Source organism: Nerophis ophidion, linkage group LG23, assembly GCF_033978795.1.
Source record: "Nerophis ophidion isolate RoL-2023_Sa linkage group LG23, RoL_Noph_v1.0, whole genome shotgun sequence".
Taxonomy (NCBI): Eukaryota; Metazoa; Chordata; class Actinopteri; order Syngnathiformes; family Syngnathidae; genus Nerophis; species Nerophis ophidion.
In genome coordinates, this window is record NC_084633.1 from 20450129 (window position 1) to 20461830 (window position 11702).

The window sequence follows — 11702 nt, forward strand, 5'->3', positions numbered from 1 at the left end:
TACAACTTTCATTCGAGTTCACATTCCACTTTTTTAAATGATTAAAAAATTTTTCCAGAATGTGCGGCGGGCCGATAAACAATCAGCTGCGGACCACAATTGGCCCTTTGGGCACCCCTAATTTAGACTGAAAAGCAAATTCTATTTTCGCTCGCATACAAAACATTCTAACTTGGATTCTTTCCCTGGCTTGGAGACTCTCCCAAAGGACATTGTGGCGAAGACACAACAAACTCCCTTCTTATCTCTCATGGACACACACCTGCTGTTGTTGACTTTGGAGTGACTGGAGGCTGCACAACACCAAAGCCGCGGAACAGACACGCGCGGCGGGTTTACACGTATGCATCCACAAAAAATATACGCCACACACACACACACACACACACACACATACACATACCCCACCCCCCATTCAAGGCGCTTGTGTCAGGTTCAGACACTGATGACATCTAGACAAGAAGCAAGGAATCATGCAGAGACAAGAGTTCAATTTTGCTCAATTGAAGAGACACGTTTTTTGGCCTGTACTCTAGTTACAGATCCAAACTCTGCTCTAAAGTCCAGCCCACTTGCTGCCTCTTTTTATTTAGGAGGTCCCTGGTTACATCACTGAAGCTGTCGCTGAGGGAATGGGGTTAATCTCGACAGCTCCAGTTAGACACAATATATAATTATACTAGAAATGCCAATGTGTTGACGCTGGTGATATCGCCTTGTCTCTGCTCTGTCTGCGTCACGGCGGTGTTCAGCCTTGGCAGTCTGCGGGCCATTCCTGGACTCGGACGCTGATACGAGACTGGCTTGCAATCTTTTGGATTGCCAGCTTTGCACAGACGAAGAAAAATACCACTTCAGCACAATTGACGATAATTACAGCAACGGCCCCGAAGCATAAAAGTTGTGTGATATTATGTACCTCCAAGTCCGAGTCCATGGTTCTCGCCCGGAAAAGGGTGGAATGCCATCTCCGGGTTGGGGAGGAGACCCTGCCCCAAGTGGAGGAGTTCAAGTACCTAGGAGTCTTGTTCACGAGTGGGGGAAGAGTGGATGGTGAGATCGACAGGCGGATCGGTGCGGCGTCTTCAGTAATGCGGACGTTGTACCGATCCGTTGTGGTGAAGAAGGAGCTGAGCCGGAAGGCAAAGCTCTCAATTTACCGGTCGATCTACGTTCCCATCCTCACCTATGGTCATGAGCTTTGGGTCATGACCGAAAGGATAAGATCACGGGTACAAGCGGCCCAAATGAGTTTCCAGGTCTCTCCCTTAGAGATAGGGTGAGAAGCTCTGCCATCCGGGAGGAACTCAAAGTAAAGCCGCTGCTCCTCCACATGGAGAGGAGCCAGATGAGGTGGTTCGGGCATCTGGTCAGGATGCCACCCGAACGCCTCCCTAGGGAGGTGTTTAGTGCACGTCCAACCGGTAGGAGGCCACGGGGAAGACCCAGGACACATTGGGAAGACTATGTCTCCCGGCTGGCCTGGGAACGCCTCGGGATCCCCCGGGAAGAGCTAGACGAAGTGGCTGGGGAGAGGGAAGTCTGGGTTTCCCTGCTTAGGCTGTCGCCCCCGCGACCCGACCTCGGATAAGCGGAAGATGATAGATGGATGGATGGATATTATGTACATAATTATTCTGACAGATTGACGTGAATCCCTTAATGGTGATGGACGTCTGGGCAGCGCCTGAAGAGCTGCAGCCTGCCACCGTAGCCCCTAGTCCCTCCTCTCTGTTGTAAGTCTTGAGATGGATGTTGTAGTATATATATGTGCTTTGCTATTGAGGTTTTTTTCCCCACTCCAGACTGGGACCCCTTAGGAGCCCAGTTTAGATTGTATTTTTTGTACTTATCCTTCACCAGCGTTTACCTTTTCCCCATCTTTTACAGGGCGGGCGACCCATCAGTGTTCTTGTTTTGTAACCCTGTATATGGTTTGTTTGTCTAATCTTGAACGGGTTTGTGCTGAAAACAAAGTTCTGTTGTACTTGTGCAATAACAATGAAGACCTACCTACCTATATTCAAACACAGCTTGAACAGTTACATATGTAATGTAACGGTGGCCAAAATATTTCTTATGCTTGTTAAATAAAACCTTGTTTTTAATAAGAACATAGGCCTACTATGGTACTGCATTTTAATGTTGGTCATTTAGAGAGCCAGGTTTTTTTGAGGTGGTACTTGGTGGAAAAGGTTTGGGATTCACCGTTAAACCGCAGCGCCATCATGTGGAGGCAATGAGGTTACATGCCCCATAAGTAGCTGCTGTCACTTGATCTGTTTTCCATCAGTTCCAGTTGGTAAATCCAATGAGAAGAAGGCTTGGGAAACATGGTGGAGAAAAATAGAAACATCCATTTTAGTCCAGTGAGTTGTCATCTTTGTGAACATTTTTAATATCTTTTCTGTTGTCTCGTGGCGTTTAACCCTGCTTTGACCTTCAATGGCAGGTATACATGTATGTGTAGCATGTGGATATGAGCTCTTCTCCAGCTTTTCAAAGTTTCAGCATTCATCTCCTTGGCCAGCTTTTTCTGCGACAATCCACGAGAATCAGAATAAGGAATTCTTTAATAATCCGCAGGGGCACATTAAGATTTCTAGCAAAATCCCCTTCATGATCAGACAAACGTTACAGGGAGACAAAACAGGATCGCTGACGGGTCTCCCCCAAAAAAGGTGAGAAACACCAGGTAGATGCTGTTGAGAAAAAAAAAATTCAGTCTCAGCCTGGGCCCCTGGAGAGGGGGTCCAGACTGAGGCCAAGGGGAAGAAAACACTGGTGGCCTCTGCGGTGTTCCATGCCGTCGTCTGCTGGGGTAGGGAGAGCATGGCCCAAGACAGGAGCAGACCCAACAAAGCAACCATGAAAGCCAACTCCACCCTCGGCCGCCCAGAGTCCAGTTCGCCTGGATGAGCGAGGACATGTCCAAGGAGCCCGAGGTGTCCGATACCTGCTCATTCAGCCAAGACACTGTGAAGCTTGTCAATCTCCCGGCTCCGCAGTCCTGTCCCTTCATCCGCATCTCCTCCAGTCCCTCCAAACGGACTCTAGTGTGGCAGAGACCCAGCAGCTGGTCTCCATGGCCAAAAGGCTTCTGGGTAGCAGATCCAGAAGTTCACAAAAAAAGAACAGCAGAAGTCACCAAAGTGCCACCTCTTGTTGCACAGTCCCAAAGGGACCCGAACCAAAAGCCATAAAAACTACATGAATACAAAAAAAACAGCATTACCAGGAACCCTGAGGCATGGGGACCCATCAAGGTAGACCCACAGGTAAAGTTTCACTTATTTTCACAGAAGTGACCGATAAATGCCTATGTTGTGTCTTTTATATGTTGAAGGTGTCACAACGGACTAGGTCACCAGATCCTGTATGATGGACCAAGAGAAGACTTGCCACGCTTTTGAATAGTCGGCATCTCCCTCAAGTTCATCCCTAATGGTTAGTCTGTGCAATGTAATCCTACGCTATTCTCATTATCCTAATGTGTTGGGTTTACCTGGACAAAATAATGAGGGACTCTCGGACAAAGCCTTGAGGGACTCCTGGGCTTTGATGGGAAATGCCCACACTTGGCTGCATCGAGGCATGTATTAATATATCTAATCATATACTTATTAAACTATTAACCATACCTGAAATTCTTAGTACTACCGGGACAACCTTTCTCCAAAATTTCTCCCGATTTCCACTCGGACAACAATATCGGCGGCGTGTCTTAAAGGTACTGCTTTTAGCGTCCTCTACAACCTGTTGTCATGTCCGCTTTTCCGCCATACAATCAGCGTGCCAGCCCAGTCACGTAATATATGCAGATTCTACACACACACACACACACACACACACACACACACACACACAAGTGAATGCAAGGCATACTTGGTCAACAGTCATACAGGTCACACTGAGGGTGGATGTATAAACAATTTTAACACTGGGGGGCGGCATAGCTCGGTTGGTAGAGTGGCCGTGCCAGCAACTTCAGGGTTGCAGGTTCGATTCCCGTTTGTGCCATCCTAGTCACTGCCGTTGTGTCCTTGGGCAAGACACTTTACCCACCTGCTCCCAGTGCCACCCACACTGGTTTAAATGTCACTTAGATATTGGGTTTCACTATGTAAAGCGCTTTGAGTCACTTGAGAAAAACGCTATATAAATATAATTCACTTCACTTCACTTCACTACAAATATGAACCCACACCAAACAAGAATGACAAACACATTTCGGGAGAACATCCACACTGTAACACAACAAAACAAATACCCAGAACCCCTTGCAGCACTAACTGGACACTACAATATACACCCCCGCTACTAACAAACCCTGATTTTGCATGTCACTATAAAGTTATATAAGACTTGCTTGTTCAATATTCAATGATAAACTTGTTTGGGTCCCTATTAAAAGGTTAATTTGTTCAACTTTGGCCCGCGGCTTTGTTCAGTTTAGAATTCTGGCCCACTCTGTATTTGACTTTGACACCCCTGGTCTACAACATGTGAGTAACATGCAGTTACACTAATGTATCAGTAGGTGGTGCTCCCTGACCTGTTTGCCTAGTATTTGTGCCTTGGTTTAAAGCAGGGGTCACCAATCTTTTTGAAAGCAAGAGCTACTTCTTGGGTACTGATTAATGCTGAGGGCTACCAGTTTGATACACACTTACCAGAAATAACCAATTTTCTCAATTTACTTTTAACTCTGTTATTATTAATAATTAATGATATTTATCTTTGTGGAAACACTGATCATCTTAATGATTTCTCACAAATATATATAGAAACAGATGAATAAATTCACATTTTTCAAATTGAACATTTTCAAATGATCACTTCTAAGACAGTCTTGTGAAATCCAGAGGTGGGTAGAGTAGACAGAAATTGTACTCAAGTAAGAGTAATGTTACTTTACAGATTCATTACTCAAGTAAAAGTAAGGAGTAGTCACCCAAATATTTACTTGAGTAAAAGTAAAAAGTATGTTGTGAAAAAACTACTCAAGTACTGAGTAACTGATGAGTAACCTGTTTGTTTAATGATTACAGCAACAAGTAATGCACAAAAACATAAAAATAGCAATGAGCAAATTCATAGCCAGGAATATCTCTTAAGCAACTAAAACAATAATATATATTAAATAATAAATCATGAAAATAAAAATATTAAGGCAAATTGAGCCACAATAACTTAACAGCACCATAGGCTCAGTAGGCATTGATTGATTGATTGATTGATTGATACTTTTATTAGTAGATTGCACAGTACAGTACATATTCTGTACAATTGACCACTAAATGGTAACACCCCAATAAGTTTTTCAACGTTAATCAATTACTTAATAAATGACCAAGTCGAGTGATCTACCTAAATAAATAACTATAAATTATATACTGTGTATATATATATATATATATATATATATATATATATATATATATATACACAGTATATAATTTATAGTTATTTATTTTGCCGTTTTTGTTGACATGTTAAAGGTGTTTTAATGAATATACATGCATGTTTAACATGTAGATTCCTATCTTTCATGAAGACAAGAATATAAGTTGGTGTATTACCTGATTCTGATGACTTGCATTGATTGGAATCAGACAGTATAGTGCTGGTAATGTCCACATTTTCAAATGGAGGAGAAAAAAAGTTCCTCTTTTCTGTCTAATACCACATGAAAGTGGTTGGTTTTTGGCATCTTATTTGTCCAGCTTCCATATTCGTTTTTATACACTTTACAAGAAATACATTGGCGGCAAACTCCGTAGCTTGCTAGCTTGTATGCGCTGGCTTTCGGAGACTCTTATTTTGTTAGCGCAGGCGCGATGGAGCGGCGCTTTTATTGTGAAGACAGGAAGTGTGCGATCAGTCTTTAGGCTTTTGACGGGAAGTACGGTTGAAATAAAAAGTGTCTTTTTTCCTTTACACTTTTGATTGATTGATTGAAACTTTTATTAGTAGATTGCACAGTACAGTACATATTCTGTACAATTGACCACTAAATGGTAACACCCCAATAAGTTTGTCAACTTTTTTAGATCGGATTCGACGTGTGACGGTCACGTGACCACCTGGTTTTGTTTGATTGGTCCAACGTCACCAGTGACTGCATGTGATTGGTGAAACGCAGGCATGTGTAGTTCCTACTTTGACAAAATCAAAACAAACAAAGCGTGCATTAACAGATCGATAAAAAAAAAGTAGCGAGTAACGAGCTGATTGTAGATAAATGGAGCGGAGTAAAAGTAGCGTTTCTTCTCTATAAATATACTCAAGTAAAAGTAAAAGTATGTTGCATAAAAACTACTCTTAGAAGTACAATTTATCCCAAAAGTTACTCAAATAGATGTAACGGAGTAAATGTAGCGCGTTACTACCCACCTCTGGTGAAATCACAATATCCCATTTTAACTAGCTAGCCACTAACATTTTTGAACACATCATGAATGACTTTGCACCATGTTTGTAGACATAATAACTCAAGTAAAGTACAAAAGTCAACTCTTAATTTTTTAAATAAATAATGTCACACTTTGAACTGCACAGCAAATCTGTTATCTGTTTCTTTGTCAGTTAGTGAGAAGCCTGGCATTGCATGTTGTTAACTGGTGTGTTGTACTCTGCTGTGTAACATTTTTAAGGTTGTATTTTTTTCTCTAAAATTGTCTTTCTGAAAGCTAGACAAAGCAAAGTGAAAAAATAAATGAATTCATTTAAACAAGTGAAGACCAAGTCTTTAAATATTTTCTTTGATTTTCAAATCATATTTGAGTTTTGTTTCTCTTAGAATTAAAAATGTCTAGAAACGCGAGACCAGCTTGCTAGTAAAAAAAAAAAATAGAGGCAGCTCACTGGTAAGTGTTGCTATTTGATCTATTTTTAGAACAGGCCAGCGGGTGACTCATCTGGTCCTTACGGGCGACCTGGTGCCCACGGGCATCGCGTTGGTGACTCCTGGTTTAAACTACGCCAACAACAGTTGATATTTTTACATGAAAAATGCTTCTTAATTAGGTCTGTTTTAAACAATCAGCCCGCATTGACTGTAACAAAAATAAACCCCATTACTGTATATTGTATAAATCTGTGATTTTAAAAGGTCTACAGCAGGGGTGCCCATTACGTCGATCGCGAGCTACCAGTCGACCGCGGGGGGTGTGTCAGTCCATCTCCAGCCAGGCTTTTAAAAAAAATAGACCTTAAAATGAGTGATCATCAATCTTCACCAAGACGTCACTTAAATGACATTCACGGTACCGGAGGGTCTTGTGAGATGACGCTGGCTGCTGCAAGATCATTATTATGAAAATATGACCGAGAGGAAGGCCAGAAACACTTTTTATTTCAACAGACTCTCGCGCCGTACCTTCCGTCAAAACTCTAAAGGCCGACTGCACATTTCCTATCTTCACAATAAAAGCCCTGCTTCATGCTGCCTGCGCTAACTAAATACAGAGTCTCGGAAAACTGGCGTGCACAAGCGATCCCTCAGAAAGCTGGCGTGCACATCACTTGTGCACGCCAGCTTTCCGAGACTCTTATTTTGTTAGCGCAGGCAGCATGAAGCAGGGCTTTTATTGTGAAGATAGGAAATGTGCAGTCGGCCTTTAGAGTTTTGACGGAAGTCTGTTGAAATAAAAAGTGTTTCTGGCCTTCCTCTCTGTCATTTTTTCATAATAATGAACTGGCAGCAGCCAGCGTCATCTCACAAGACCCTCGGGTGCCGTGAATGTCAATCAAGCAAGCTACGGAATTTGCCGCCAATGTTTTTCTTGTAAAGTGTATGGAAGCTGGATGAATGAGATGCCAAAAACCAACCACTTTCATGTGGTATTGTACAGAAAGGACAACTTTTTTTCTCCTCCATTTGAAAATGTGGGCGTTATCATCATTACTGTCTGATTCCAATCAATGCAAGTCATCAGAATCAGGTAATACACCAACTTATATTCTTGTCTTTGTGAAAGAAAGACATCTATATGTGTTACACATGCTTGTATTATCATTAAACACATTTAACTTGTTTACAAAAATGTCTCTTTCATAAATAAATAAATATAATTGATATATATAAATGAGGTAGATCCCCTCGAGTTGGTCAATTGAAAAGTAGCTCGCCTGCAGAAAAAGTGTGGGCACTCCTGGGCTACAGTGTTGTTTTGGTGTGAATGAATGATGGGTTCCCACTTCTCTGTGAGCGCTTTGAGTATCTAACAATAGAAAAGCGCGATATAAATCTAATTCATTATTATTATTATTGTTTGGATCCCATCAAAGTTTGCCAGATCGCCCGGTGGGCCTGCCTTCAGAACACCGGCCCATGGTGGAATTCCAAACAAAGTGAGGCAATGTGGGCGCGCGTTCAAAAGCTCTGCGCAGGTGTGGATCCACCTGTGTTATGTCTGTGCACTTCCATTTTGTAGCAGCACGGTTGCATTAATACCTGAACATTAATCATAATACATTAGTCTGGTCAAAGATGATGTTTTACAGGAAGCAATAAGGAATGATTAAATAAATATTTAACATCACTTTTACATTTATTTCAATCAATCAATCCATGTTTATTTATATAGCCCTAAATCACAAGTGTCTCAAAGGGCTGCACAAGCCACAACGACATCCGCGGCTCGGTGCCCACATAAGGGCAAGGAAAAACTCACAACCCAGTGGGACGCCGATGAGAATGACTATGAGAAACCTTGGAGAGGACCGCAAATGTGGGTAACCCCCCCCCCCCCCCCCACACACACCCTCTAAGGCAGGGGTCGGCAACCTTTACCACTCAGAGCCATTTTGACCCGTTTCACAAAATAAAGAAAACAATAGGAGCCACAAAAGTTTTTTGAAATTTATAATGAAATTACACTATATACAGACTTTTTTTTGTGCTTTTTGTGCTATGTATAAACTAAGGGTCTCAGACACGTGGCTCGCACCTTATTATGAACATTTTATGTTGGTGCAGCCGCGACTTTTATAAAATGCCGCATGACAGCATCACACTTGCCGGCCCTCCCAATTTTTCCGGGAGACTTCCAAAATCAGGAGCAACTGTTCTCTCGATGGTCTAGACACCAACCTCTATTTAATAATACAACTTTAACATTTGACAACCAAATAATAAAACAAGGTGACTCGGTAAAAAATCTGGGTATTATCTTCGACCCAACTCTCTCCTTTGAGTCACACATTAAAAGCGTTACTAAAACGGCCTTCTTTCATCTCCGTAATATCGCTAAAATTCGCTCCATTTTGTCCACTAAAGACGCCGAGATCATTATCCATGCGTTTGTTACGTCTCGTCTCGACTGCTGTAACGTATTATTTTGGGGTCTCCCCATGTCTAGCATTAAAAGATTACAGTTGGTACAAAATGCGGCTGCTAGACTTTTGACAAGAACAAGAAAGTTTGATCACATTACGCCTGTACTGTATATACCTTTATATACATATATACATACATATATACCTATACTGTATATACCTTTATATACATATATACATACATATATACCTATACTGTATATACCTTTTATATACATATTTACATACATATATACCTGTACTGTATATACCTTTATATACATATATATATACCTATACTGTATATACTTTTATATACATATATACATACATATATACCTATACTGTATATACCTTTATATACATATATACATACATATATACCTGTACTGGCTCACCTGCACTGGCTTCCTGTGCACTTAAGATGTGACTTTAAGGTTTTACTACTTACGTATAAAATACTACACGGTCTAGCTCCAGCCTATCTTGCCGATTGTATTGTACCATATGTCCCGGCAAGAAATCTGCCTTCAAAGGACTCCGGCTTATTAGTGATTCCTAGAGCCCAAAAAAAGTCTGCGGGCTATAGAGCGTTTTCCGTTCGGGCTCCAGTACTCTGGAATGCCCTCCCGGTAACAGTTCGAGATGCTACCTCAGTAGAAGCATTTAAGTCTCATCTTAAAACTCATCTGTATACTCTAGCCTTTAAATAGACCTCCTTTTTAGACCAGTTGATCTGCCGCTTCTTTTCTTTTTTCTCCTATGTCCCCACCTCCCTTGTGGAGGGGGTCCGGTCCGATGACCATGGATGAAGTACTGGCTGTCCAGAGTCGAGACCCAGGATGGACCGCTCGCCCGTGTATCGGTTGGGGACATCTCTACGCTGCTGGTCCGCCTCCGCTTGGGATGGTTTCCTGTGGACGGGACTCTCGTTGCTGTCTTGGATCCGCTTTGAACTGAACTCTCGCGGCTGTGTTGGAGCCACTATGGATTGAACTTTCACAGTATCATGTTAGACCCGCTCCACATCCATTGCTTTCGGTCCCCTAGAGGGGGGGGGGTTGCCCACATCTGAGGTCCTCTCCAAGGTTTCTCATAGTCAGCATTGTCACTGGCGTCCCACTGGATGTGAATTCTCCCTGCCCACTGGGTGTGAGTTTTCCTTGCCCTTTTGTGGGTTCTTCCGAGGATGTCGTAGTCGTAATGATTTGTGCAGTCCTTTGAGACATTTGTGATTTGGGGCTATATAAATAAACATTGATTGATTGATTGATTGATTGATAGTATCTCAATTGGAGCTTCTTTGTCAGTCGCCTTATTGTCTTTAATGAGACATTTGCACGAATGGGTCCGACGGTCAAGCTGATTATGTGATATTGTGGCACGAGGGGATATTTGGAAGATTGGCCCAGGACGTTGCAAGCACCTTCATTAAATGTATTCTTCCTGATTCTTCAATCAATCATCAATCAATCAATGTTTACTTATATAGCCCTAAATCACTAGTGTCTCAAAGGGCTGCACAAACCACTACGACATCCTCGGTAGGCCCACATAAGGGCAAGGAAAACTCACACCCAGTGGGACGTCGGTGACAATGATGACTATGAGAAACCTTGGAGAGGAGGAAAGCAATGGATGTCGAGCGGGTCTAACATGATACTGTGAAAGTTCAATCCACAATGGATCCAACACAGTCGCGAGAGTCCAGTCCAAAGCGGATCCAACACAGCAGCGAGAGTCCCGTTCACAGCGGAGCCAGCAGGAAACCATCCCAAGCGGAGGCGCATCAGCATCGCAGAGATGTCCCCAGCCGATACACAGGCAAGCAGTACATGGCCACCGGATCGGACCGGACCCCCTCCACAAGGGAGATTCTTCCCCTTGCATACTCTTTTGCAGAATGGGGCCCCACCCGAGATTGTGATCAAATATCTGGAGAAAGGGCCACACACGTTCATGAGAGCAGATTAAAATCCGTGGCTCAATCGGCAAGAAAATGAAAGCTCAGGAAAACATCTATACTTTGTAGATCTTTGTAAGACAGCATCAAGATGGATTGGTTTTCCTTTGTTTTCTCAAAAATCAGCTCGAAGTGAGTTACTAGGTTTTGCCTTTGGACGGGAGAACTGCGCACACAACAGCTGCAAATATACTCCTCCCCTCTTAACCACGCCCCGCCTCCCGAAATCAGAGGTCTCAAGGTCGCCTATGTGTACAACAGTTTCAGAATCACCGTCCCAGTTTTGCCCGGGAGCCCCCCCTCGCTAATTTATCCAGTAATACCTCGCTTGCCACTGATTAGACGTCTGTGCTGTGGTTCCTCTTTGCGAGTACCTCGCGCACAGCTGGCACGCAGACCCCCACTCTCCTCGAGGGGC